This window comes from Camarhynchus parvulus, chromosome 20, assembly GCF_901933205.1.
Source record: "Camarhynchus parvulus chromosome 20, STF_HiC, whole genome shotgun sequence".
Classification (NCBI taxonomy): domain Eukaryota; kingdom Metazoa; phylum Chordata; class Aves; order Passeriformes; family Thraupidae; genus Camarhynchus; species Camarhynchus parvulus.
Genome location: NC_044590.1, coordinates 14677747 through 14690868, shown reverse-complemented (window position 1 = coordinate 14690868; position 13122 = coordinate 14677747). Strand labels below are relative to the sequence as shown.

Sequence of the window (13122 nt, the reverse complement as noted above, 5' to 3'; positions counted from 1 at the left end):
GCAGGTTTCACATCTCAGACCAAGATGATCACCATCAGCCTGGGACTGACCAAAGAGCACAGGAGGAAGAGCATCACATCTGCAGAGGCAAAAGGCAGTTGTGGAATGAGAGCTGTGTTTCCTTGTGAACTCAAGGATTTCAGGAAGGAGGGCTGAAAGCAAGGAGGGGGAAACAGCGTGAAGCATGCAAGAGCACACTGTTTTGGTATAAACCCTACCTTCATAAAGACAGTCTGGATCTTTGCACAGTCTTTGCCTTTCTCCTCTTCAACTACTGAGTAGAGGATGTTTTGTGCAGGAATTCTGGCATATGCCACACGCCTGTTGTTGCTGAGCATCCAGATGAGTACATCAGGGAGAGTGCACTGGGGCTGGAGGGAAGGAAGGGAGGAACATCACAGCAGAGGAACAGCATGTGTCATCCTCCCTCCAAGCTTCATCTCCCCACAGGACAGACTGCTGAGCAATGGTGGTTTAGAGATCCAGAAATAAAGGACCTAATATTGGCCATGTACTTCTGAAAGTCAGCCCTGCAATATGGCTCTGGAGATGTTGTGGTTTGACTCTGGCTGGCAACTCAGCCCCATGCAGCCTGTCACACACTGTCCCTCGGTGTGATGGGAAACAGGATTCAAAATGTAAAATTGAAAGAAGTCATGGATTGAGATAAAAACAGTTTAATAGGGAAAGAAAAAACTTCACACACAAGCAAAGCAAACCAAAGAATTCATTCCCCTCTTCCTGTGGACAGGCAGGTCTTCAACCATCCCCAGAACACCAGAGCTCCATCACAGAAATGATGACTTGGGAAGAAAAACATCATCACTACAATTGTACATCACTCTACCCTCACATAGCTAAAGATGTGAAAATTATTTGACTTTACTTGGTGAAAGACTTCTCCAAACTTCAACAGCACCTGTCCACCTTATGTCAGCAAACATGGCGTTCTGGTTGACACTACAGCACAACACACCAATTTTTTCAGTTACTTAAAATGAAAAAGTGAAACTCTGAACGTGAAGAGTCTCTGCTATGGATGAGAATCTTATTCCAATGCAAGTTTGAATCTGCAGAAAGTGTCAAGGGTCAGACCCTGGTGGAAGTGCAGGCAGCACAAGCAAGGCTGTTTTCCGAGGCAAAACTGTCTGCTGCAGACAAGGCCTTGGGCTGGTGGGGCAGAGAGGCCCAGGAGGCCTGGAACTGGCCCAGCTCTGCCTCCTACCCACTACAAAGTTGCTTGGACCCCTGCTCCGCCACCAACAGCCCTGCAAAGCTGCCTGCCCTCATCCCTCATTAGAGGTATCACAGGAAACATGGTAACTTCCAGTAGCTGGAACTTGGAATTTTACATAGCAGCAGAGGAAAAGCTTCAGCTCAGACTGGTGAGAGCCCCAGCCACCAGCTCAGTATCGTCTCCTTGCTTAACCTCTCCAGCTCAGAACAGGGGTTCCCTCGTAGCCACTGTACCTCTTTAGCCATGGAGCGTATCTTTGCCAGGATCCTCCTTGTCTCCTTAACTTTCTCCTTGACATTGTCTCAGGTCAGGTGCCGCCTCACACGGAGCCCCTGCTTTGCATACAGGATCTGAACACAAAGCACAGCTGTTACACAACCACCCATGCCCCACTGCCACACCACATGGGGGGGTCTGCAGGGAGCCTATTGTGCTGACCAAGTCCATCTTGCCCCATTGCGCCCTGACGTCCACCATGGCTCACTGCCTAGTTGCTGAGAACAAACCTCCATGAACCTGTCACAAGCCATTTAACAAAGGGTGCCAAGAACTGGAGACTACAGTAACTCATCAGCCTGGCCAATATAATCTGGTAACAGAAGTCCATGAGCTTTAAAATCATTTGGGGCAGAAAGTTGTCTAAGGAATAAACATTCCAGAAGCTGGTGGTCTAAGGCTCCAGATAGTGCCTGCAGGAGATTTTGGCCAAGGAGCAACTTGGGGCCACAGTAGTGTGGGATTATGAAGATGTAGGAAACTGCAACACAGGGCTTGGCTTTCACCACTATTAGTACATATCAGAGATAGTGTACACATCTCAAGAGAAACTTTGGGATGAATCAAAACTAATAATGAAATCCAGAAGAAATCCAGGGTGTACACCCACTATGGAGTGGCAAGGCCAGAAAACTCATCTCTTAGGTGGGTTCTCTCTTCCAGAGTCTCTCAGGCTTTGCAGAGTACCTTCACCATAGCTCAGGTGACGACATGCAAGGAAGCAGAGGGAAGGGAACTGGGATCCAGATATGCCTAAATTTTATTTCCTGCTGCTGTCACTGCATTTTGGTCAGTTTTTCAAAGCTTTGTAGTCTGACAGGGGCTATGATTCTACAGCTGTGCTGTGATGAAGGGTATGTAATTGTGCTCTCATTCAGCTAGCTAGTCTTGTGTGCCGGATGATAAGTGCCCAAGTGTTGCCCTTTCTAAGGACAGACAGATGAATGGCTGTTGTAGACCTGCTGGATATGTACTCAGCCAAGGGGCTGAGTACTCAGGAGTAGCGGATCTCACTGAGCACCACAAAACTGCCTGCAGGAACATGGTGCACCAAAAGGCCTCCAGCAACCTAACGGGCAGCAATATGCACGTGCTCAACTACATATGCCCCAGTGGAGATGAAGAAAGGTATCAGGGCACAGCATCTGCACAGAAAAGGGAGCAGCCATGGCCAGACTCTATCTCTTTTCCCTGTGCCAGAAATTGTATTGCTTTGAGCAGAATTGGGAGATGCTGTAGTAAAAGCCCATGACTGATACAGTGAGTTTTAGCTCCAGGTTTCCTTCTTAGCATCAGTTCCTGCTGATCCTCCAGAAGTTTCCCCAGAGCAGGGATTGCACAGGCTCCCACCAACCACCACCAAACCCCGCTACTTACAATGTTGCGCATCAGGTATTTTGTCCAACATCTGTCCAGGTTATTTGGATGACCCATTGTTTTTCTCTCTGCACTGAGTGAATATTGCCTGCAATAAGAAAAGCAGCACAGACTCTGTATCCTCTACACCCAGCATGTTGAGCACAGCTCACAGCAGGGACACAAGCTCCAAATCCCTGGTTCCAATCCAGATGTGTCAGGTGGCTCCATTTCTACAGTGCCTTCTCTTCTGCAAGCTTGTTGGTTCAGAAGGTACACTGGGGATTCTCAGCACCTGAGGCTCCCTTTCTACTGTAGCACTGCAGACTGAAGTGCATAACAGCCCCCACAGGATAGTCATGGGGATTGAAACAGTGATCTTTTAACTGTGTGATTGAAAAGAGTGAAGGAAATATCCTTCACACTTAGGAAACACATGAGAGCCCAGGAGCACTGAAGCTGTCATCTATGACCCCTCTGATTCTTAGAACAGGACTGGGGTCTCCTCTCCAAGCTTGAAGAGCTACAGAGAAGGTCCTTTTCCCATGTCATCCTCATTTTCTTCTGCACATCCACCTCAAAAGGAGAAGAGAAAAGGCTGCACACAGCTGAGGCAGAACATTATACGACCTCCTAACCTGAAGACAAGAATCTTCAGGACATCAGGGACATGCTAACCTGCATCCACCTACAAATTCCTCCAGCACTTCTCTGAGCCGCTCTTCTGCTTTATCTTTTGGTCTTCTCAAGAGCTTCTCCACGTCATCCAACCCCTGCTCCTGTAGCAAAATTGCAATATTCACAAAGCTTGCACCTGGCTGAGGGGTCACAGTAAAACCTTGCAAGGATGTGTTTGTCACAAATGGCTTATGCCTTTCTGCAGAGCTGGGATTCATGAGCTGCAGATCAGCTCTATGCTCCCTGGGATTCTCCAGAGCCTGAGGATAACCTTAGCATTTGTTGTTACAACACCTTGTGTCTCAGTCCTCAAGCAGCCACTAACATACACTGTGGCAAGCTCTACTTTCGTATTTTCAAGCCAAAAGGGAAAGGCAAGGTCTTGGGGAGAGACTGCATCCCCTTCACAACAACCTGAGAATCTGCTTGCCCAATCATCTGCCCAGGGGTCACATAGCTCAGGACTGGCAGCAGAGGAACTTGTCATAGACATCATATCACATCACTCACTCCTCCAGGAACCACCACTAGCAGTTGCATAGCATGAGTCCATGTGGCCTACCCAATCATGTCTAAAGGGCAGGTGGGACTAAGCCCTGTGAGAGACATGGACTTGCATGGGTGGTGAGAACAGCAAACATCTCGCACAGCAACTGCACATGCAACAAAGCACACCAGGAAGGAGCATGACACAGACAAACACCCTGAAAATGCTACCAGGCACTCTGCCAGTTTGACAATCCGGTTGGAAATGCAGAGTCTCCAGGTGTGATCCTCCCAGCAGCTCCATGCATACACGCAGGGTTTTTCATGTGTCATGGGCAGGCAGCTGTATGACCTAAGGACAGCAGGCAGAGGAGGTTATGGCTACTGCTACAGAAAGCAAATGCCATATCATAACACATGCACTTGCACATCCAGCAAGGGAGCAGAGGCTGAACTTTGTCTCCCTCACAGGGAATTAATTGGCTGTTCTGGGGTCTGCACCATGGACATGGGTGCAAGCTGCTGGATCTGCCCTTTGCCATCCCAAACTAGCACAGAAGGTTTCTAGTAGAGACAGCAGCACATGCTTAGACAAACGAGGCTGACAGGAGCATGGGAAGTTGCCAAGATTTCTCACTGCTATGGGACTAGGTAGTGGCAGGCACAGGCCTCACAACACAAAGACTAAGATATTGCCAGGCCTATGCGACAAACTAGGCAATATAATTCCCAGAACAAGCATCAGAAGAGCTTCTGTATGTGTCTTGCCTGCTCAACATAGGATAGCATATGCCAAGAGTACTCCTCTCCTTCCTCACTGGAAATAAGCCCTTAGGACACTTGTTTGTGAAGCAGAAAAGGGATGGCTGTTTTTGACAGGTCTCAGTTTCCTTGGGACCCCATCCTTGGCCATCTGCAAACATCAAGCAGACACCATAGGGCTCGTAGAGCTAGTGGGAAATCCCAGCCAGCTAGGCCATGGCAAGCTGCAGGATTGCAAGGAAGAGAAACCTATGATGCATTGCTGAGCAGACCTCTAATAACACCTGGAACAACCAGTGTGGGAAGATGTAACAGCTCCAAGAAACGTGGAATAGACAGAAAGACAGCCACAGAGGCATTTACTTCTTTGTGAACTAGTAGTTGTGTCCAACCATTGGCACATCACATGGACAACCAGGAGGTCCAAGAGGGAGCTGGGCAACTGCAAGGAGGTCCTTGTGTATGCCTTCTTCAGTTCTACCAGCTCCACCAAGTGCCTGCAGACTACCATCTACATCCCTACACTGGGATCAGCTCCTCAAGTAGTATCTCAGCATCAAGCATCTTCACCCGTCCAGGTTAGCAGCTCAGGGCTTTGACCCACTCTCAGACCATTGTTTCCCCATCACTTGCTGTCACATCCCCTCAGTGCCACATGGCCAACCCCAGTATCCCAGCTTTCCCTCCTTTTTTTCCCGTTCTTGCTACCAAATCCTTCTACTTCTTTGTAGTCCTACTTACTAGAAGAGTTTCCCCAAACTTTCCCAAAACAGGTATTTCACGCAAATGGGGCAGATCTCCAGTCCCACAGAAGAGATTCAGGGTTCTAGTAAAGCACTGTGCACACTCCCTGGACTCATTCCTCATCTTTCCCAACTTCCTGAGCTGACTTGACAGGGCAGTATGAAGAACTGACTTGGCTGTCAGAGGGAGATTCACACTGTTCCCATAGTTTCTGGACGTGGGGCCCTGGGGAATACGCACCTATGGAGACTTCAAAGTTGACAGGTTTCGAGCTGAGAGAGGAGTCCATCATAGTGGCTTCAAAGAAGGCAGCAAAGAGAAGGAATTCATCCTTTCTCCCCAACACATTCTGAGCAAGGAGACAGAAATCAGCCTGAGACCCTCGTGTGCCAAAGAACTGCCTGAGCACCAGGGTATAACTGATGTCTGCCAGCCCTTCCACAGGACCTCAGCAGGATGCTGCTGAGATTACCACTGGTCTGACAGAAGCAGGATAAGATTTCTTGGAAAGCCTGAGGTGTTGGTGCAGAGCCATGGATTAGCTGATGCTCGCATGAAGCCACTGAGCAGGTTGTAGGCTAAGGGATGGCTACTGCAACACAGCTGCCTCCCACCTTGCCTCTTTCCCTTCACAGATGTGCATGCCGAAGACTGGCATGGATCAGCCATGTCAGCATAGAACTCACCTCAGGGAGTGGATGAAGGTCTTCCACCTCCACAGTGACCTCTCTGGGCTGCTCGGCCTCCTGAGAGCTCCCACCCTCCCCCTCTCCCTGCAGCTGGCTCAGTTCTTTAGTTTTCTCCTTGGATTTTTTACTTTTCTTCTTCAGTTTCATTTTTCTCAGGGCACCTCTCATCCTGTACCCAAGCTTCCTCTCTGCTGCACTGGGGCTGTTGAAGATCTCCACTGTGATGGCCATGAGGATGCACCCACGGTAGAAGATGCCCTCACCCATGCCTTGATTGAGGTCTTTGTGGACATCCCGCAGAGTTGAGTTCTGGGGGGAGCCATACAGGTTCACCCAGGCTGGGCCAAATGTGGGGTTAAAGCCTGCAGAGACAGGGACAGGGTTTTACTATGCTCCAGGGTGCCACTGCAGAAAGACCTCCCCAAAAAGGACTCCCCAGGACACCAGAGTGTCAGGGTGCTTCAGCCACTCTTGCCCCCAGCCCCAGGACATCAGCATGCCAAGCAGAAAGTGCATGGCACATGGCTGCCCAAGACATCCTGCCCCAAGGCAGCCATGCCAAACCTCACCATTCCTGTCAGGGTCCGAAATCTCCTGCAGGTCAATGTAGTGCGTAGCAATGGCCACATCACCGACATTGGCATCATCCAGCACCTGGACTTTTATCTTCCTGGATAGAGGTGGGAACATCTCAATGAAACTGATCTGCTCGTTCCACTCGGGCTCAGTGGTGCTGGTCTCTACTGACGTTTCCCCCTGGGAAGGACAAGGTGTGAAAGTGTCACTGTCCCAACTGGTGCCCAGAGAAAGGGATGCCTCAAAGCTTGTCTCGGAATGGCATGCACTCTTGTACCACCACCTGCAGACAGTGCCAGGCAGGCTCTGGGTGTGGCAGTGTCCCTGCTCCTATCCCCGTTCCTGCAATTCCTCTCTGTTTCATTAATGGGGGGCTGTCCCAAGGCCCTGGCATGACCTACACAATCAAGGGAATGCAAACGAGCAGCAGACTCATAGGTATCTAAGGATTGCCTGGAGCACTCCAGGCCCACAATACTGCCAATCAGGGATTGATTATCATATTAATGGATATTATGGGATCAAAAAGCCTGACCTTGTGTGCAAAAACTGGGTCATTATCTCAGTAAAGTCTCTCAAAGGTCTCAGGCTGAGCCCAGCTTGACACAGAAAAAGGACTTCTGCTCCAGCATTTATCCCTATATTTAAGGATATGAATATCTGCCTGGAAGGCCAGCAGCTCAGCCAGTAGCTGTGCTTGGGGCTGAGGATGTCCTATAAGCAGCTCTCTGTAGAGACAAAAGCAGAGAACAGCCTTCTCATTCAGACTTCGCACAGCCATGGCCACACAGCCCAGACCACTGCTAAAGGCAGCAACACCTGAGCTCTCCCAGCCTGTTTTCAGTGGGATTGCTGTGCCTCATGGAGGCTGCTGGCACCATGAGCCCACCACATGCTGCCACACAGCCAAGGGAGAATCAGCCTGTCCCAACACAGCTTCCCCTCAGACTCATCTGTTGCCCACAGAATGACACCTGCACATATGGGTCAATAAAGACTTTTCTCTCCCCTATGATCTTGGACATACCACCCATGATGCCTGCTATCATGCTGGGCAGGCCCTCAGCACGATAGAGTTTGATGCAGACCCTGGCCCAGGGTCTCTCTGCAGGGACTGTCTTAGGCAGCAGCAGATTCCTGAAAGACAAATTCATGTTCTGCCTTTCTCCTGGAGTCCATGGAACACAATGATGGGAAATTCACTGACCGGCAGGAAGATTGGATCCTGACTCACAACAGGTCTTTTTCACTGGGTCTTTGCCCATCAGAAGAGGGGAAAATGGGGGAAAAAAGGTTGTGTGAAGAGAGACATGGCAGTGTTCCCCAGGGCCATGCAAGATCCCACTGCACCTACCTTTCGATGTCCTCATCCTGGTTCCTGGAATAGGTGGGAAGGAAACCTACAATATCCCCGGGTGCACAGACAGAGATGTTGCACTTCACAAAGCCTTTCACACCTGCCTGGGTGTCCATGGGGTCACTGATAACTGCCCACTTCTGGAAAAACCTGTGATCTGAGAGGGAAGAGGAGGAGTTCCCTAGGGAGCAGCTAGGTTACCATTTCACATCCAACTCTGTCCACACAAAGACTGCTCTGGCCCTGACCCTGCTTCTGAAGGTGCAGGAGGTGTCACCTGTCTTCAGACAGCTGGGTGGAGAAGTAAGATCAGATCTTCATGCAAACTAAGTGCTTTAAAACCAGGGCCTTGACCAGACCCATCAGAGCATGAAGGAAACAGCAGTTTCACACAGAGCCAGGATCAGACACAGGTATGTGGTGCAGTTCTCATACCTGGCTGGCTGTACACTGTCTCAACATCCATCTTGAACGTTCCTATGCAAGTTCCCAGAAATGGTATCTTCTTTGAATGAAAAACCTGCAGACATCACAAGTTCCCCTGAGCACCATGAGGTGTGGACAGCCAGGTGACACATCCAGGTATCTCCGAGGAACACAGGGCTGCCAAGAGGTGTTCCAAAGCACAGCTGAGGCAGTGGTTGCAAGCTCTTCATGCAGATTGACTCATCTGTGTTAGCTGTAAGACTAACCCTTTCCTGCCCAACCATTCCCACAAAGCCCACCAGCCCATAGCCCACAGTCAAACCTAGACCGAGGCAGTCATGTGCAAACAATTCAGCTTCTGCAGTCCCAGGTAAGCCACAGCCCAACAATGGAGATAGGACAGATCTGTTTTCCCACAGGAAGTCCTTGCGTCCGTATCCTGCTGGGTTAGGGCAGAGCCATGACCTCATCAGGCCAGCATCTCTCCCAAAACCCAAGTCTTGCTCAGTTCTTGCTGAACTCTCTGCAGCAGCTTTTCACAAGGAAAGTACTGGAGACCACTTGGCAAGGGCGTGCTGGCTGGATTTAGCTATCTTCAGAATATCCTTGTGTCTTGGGAAAGTCTTTGTGCTTTGTGCCAAGGGATTTTCAAACTCTCTGCCTGCTTGGGCTTTTCTACAGCACAAATAATTTCTGAGCTCCCCTCACATCAGTCACTTACCTTCAGGACCTGCAGGATGAGACTCCAGGGTAAGGGGGCAGTAGGGAATTGCTGCCAAGCAGCAGGGCAAGAAGGCAAAAGGCAAGAAAATGCCCCAGAGGCCCCACTGCAGTCATAGGGTGACGAAAAATCCTCACCTGGAGGAGTTGGGAAGGCAACACTGCCCAGCACTGGATCAGAGCAGGGCTAGGTCTCTGCCCCAGTGCAGCCACAGGAAGGCCCTGTGGCTCTCTGTGGGCAGGTGATTCCAGCTGGAACACCTCAATGGTATTGGTAGCCTTGCTTTGCCCATTGCACCCAATGTCTACACACAGAAGCATCAGGCTGTACCACTAACCAGTGAAAGATGAAGAGGAGGACATACATACCGAGATCTCTATGAGTCTGTGTAATAAAATGTCCCTTGGCTCATAGAAGACAAACAAAAAATACTGGAAGAGAAGAGCAAGACAGCTTAGCCTCAGGCTTCCAGGCATCCCTTGCAAGGATGGTCCCAGGCACTCGGGACATTGGTGGAGCAAGGACAGAGCCTCTGTCCATGTCACATACTTCGTTGTAGAAGGGGCAGTTTGTTGACTTCTGTGTCGCCGTATGCCTCTTTTCTTCTCCCACCTTGACTACAACAAAGGGGTTGATGTTCACCCCCACCAACTTCCGTGCTTCAATTACATTAATCCCAACCTGAGAAAATATGGGAGAAAACCAGCACTCTCCTTGTCAGAATCAGCACTCTCCTTGTTTACACCTCCATCCTGAGATTGTTTCAAGAATACCAGTATGCATATGTACAGGGCAGTCTTAATTCAGAGCTGGATGCCTAGGGCAGGCAAAAACGTGCCTGCTGAAATTTGCTACAGCCAGGAGAGACCAAAGTAGTATTTGAGATACTGGTTTCTTTCAGACAAGCAAGGAAATAAAGTGTAAGAGCCCCAATACTTTTGACAGGAGCTGACCTTCCCAGCAGCACTTGTACCCTCAGTTTCTGATCCCAAGTGGCTGAAAATCCACTGCTCCCACATGGGAGGGTCCACAGAGCATCTTGAAGATGCTTTTTGTATCTTCTGTTAATACTCCTCTTTGAATCCCGCTGAGACAGGACACCTGAGTTGGACACCATTGGAGAGACTGGAATGTGGCTGCTTACCATTTACTTACATTTACTGCAACTGCTTACAAGTCTAAGATATAAAAGAAATGTTCTCACATTTGCTCTTAGTACAGGCAATTAGACCATGGTTAAGGTACAGAATGATTGATTCAAGAGAATGATGGCAGTAAATTCAACCCTCACAAAAACTTCCTGCTTGGTTGATAGGACAAAATGTGAGTCCATGTGTACTTAGAACCAGAGGAGGATTTATATCCACAGCCATGCTGGGAGACTTGCCCTGAAATCAATTTAGCCTGATGTGAGATAATCAGCCAGAGCCTAACAGCTTCCTAACAGCCTTCTGGCATGTCCAAGCAAGCCCCCACATAGCCCTCCGGCCCTGGGTCCCACAGCTGTCCCTAAGGAAGTCAGACAAGGCCCTGGCAGAAAGCTGGCAGGCACCAGCCCTGCCTGGGTACTCTCTGAAGCTCTGCTCAGGCAGTGTTTTGCAATGGCACAGGTAGCTGATTCCCTTCTCCTGTTTAACCATAGCTAACTACATGGGTTTACTGATACTGTGGCCAGCACTCATGGATGCAGTTCATTCTGCATGCCGTTCATGGATGCAGGGAATCTTACATCTTGCCCAGGGCAGTCACACAAAGCATGATGGTCTTCATGCTAGAGGCCTTGGCAAAGTATGTGGCAATTGGAGAAGCCCAGGCCTTCAGCAAGGCAGTAAGAGACTGGCTGCAGGGCTAGAGGCAGCTATGGAGACCTGCACCCAGTGCTGCAGTACCTGGAAACTCTGTGGCATTGGGATGGCAAAGAGGTCTCATGCAGAACAGAGTCTGGAGCGGCTGCACAGAAAAAAAAGCACAGGTGAGCAGGTGTCCTTGTCAACATGAACCCTGAGTAAGTCCCCACCAAGGGAAGCAACAGAAAACCTCACAAATACTGGCTCATTGCCTTGGGAATGAGCAAATCCCCAACACACCCTATCTAGGGCCTTTAGAGATGGAAGTTTTCTGACATTTTGCCAAAGCAGACTGTCATGAGCTGCAGGAATTCCTCAGGGTATGGCACTTTCTACCAGGACCCAAGCAAGGGCAAGAGAGAAGACCATGCCATGGATACCTCTTCACAGTGCTGAAGATTATGCCTGAGTCCTCAATCTCAGATGTATCATAGAAATCTTCCTCCTCTTCTTCATCAGTCTCCAGACCTTTTGCCAGCTTCCTGCCTAGTGCAGCAGCCTTCTTGTCCAGTTCCTTCGCTCAGCCACTCAGCAGTCCTGCAAGCCCCACAGCATGCCATGAGCCATACATCAGCCCTCACAAGTGGGCTGTGCACTGCCCTCCATCCAGGAGGTGAGCCAAGACATTCAAGGGCTACTTACTCCAGCTGCTCAAATCCAGGATTGTGGATGATTAACTCCGAACTGTAAAAAACAAAAGATGCTTTTCTCTAAAGACCAGTGTGCCACGGCTGTTTTCTGATTCATTTCAGGAACAGTGCCCCAGACACTCTCCTGTTTATTTTTTGGCAGGGACACCAGCAATTTTTTCCTAAGCTTATCCACTGTCCACCCCATGCGTCTGCTGTTTTGTCTCTAGTTCCACAAGTGACACTCTGCAGGCCTTACTACTGCCTGTCATCCTGTTTGCCCAGAAACCTACAACTCCCCTGGCTTTGGGCATTACCAGCATGCATGGTGCATGGAATTGCTGGAGGCCAAAACCATGCTCTCTGCAACTTTGCAGCCACAAGCCAGGAGGGCTGCAGAAATGCTCTCAAGTCTCTCCTAGGGAGTCCCAGGACCCCCAGCACCTACAGTGGATCATTGCAGTCAAAGGCTCGTTGTGATAACAAGGAATCTCTTTATCTTAGAGTCCTGCTCCCTTATTGCTGCTGTAGAGTTGAGATGCATCAGCCTGGCCAGAAAGTGGAGAGTAAATGAGGCTGGATTGCATCCCAAAGGCTGCCACTGACAAAGGCAGCTGTACAGACTGCCTGGAAATTTGCTCTTCCTAGGATTTCCATACCTGTCTTTCATAAGATAGAGAAAATCCTCTTCAACCCAGCTCCCCACTGAGCTATTTGGAGGCTGGTAGCGCAAATCCAACTCAATGTAGATCTACAAAGCAGAAAGTGAAAGGGCCTGAGAGTTTGGTAGCTACAAAACAAAGGCAATAATGTCACAGAAAAGAGGGACATGGAAGAAAAAAAGAAGTGAGAAGCGTCCCCACAAGAAGCATATTTATACCAGATTGCCATTGTCTGCCTCCACCAATAGGCTAGACATAACAAAACTCCCTCCTCCACAGCTTCTCAAACTCCATGTTTCATTGAATAAAAGCTGGCTCAACTTTACAAATCTACCATAAAGAGGCCCAGAGAATAGCCTCAAGGCATTTTTTACAAGGGAACTGGGGAGAGCCCTGCACAATAACATGCAGGGATTTGGAGCAGTCTCTCTGGAGGAGGCACAAGACAGCTGGCAGAGGATCCTAGCAAGCTAGGAATCCCTAGCTTGGATTAAAATGCTGGAGAAGCCACCAGCACATCAAGAGCCTGCATCACAAGAGACAAGGAAGCACAGCCAGAGACGTACAGAGCACGCTGGATATTGGCACAGCCAACACAGGTCTGAATACCCTTGGTCTGCAGGTGGCCAGCCCAATCTCAAACCAACACATCCACAAATGATTTCCCAGCAGAGGC

The 13122-nt window shown here is 49.5% G+C and overlaps 1 pseudogene; it reads right to left on the bottom strand.

Moving 5' to 3' along the window:
• Positions 1-13122, bottom strand: part of LOC115912178 — a 53408-nt pseudogene that overhangs the window by 34072 nt on the left and 6214 nt on the right.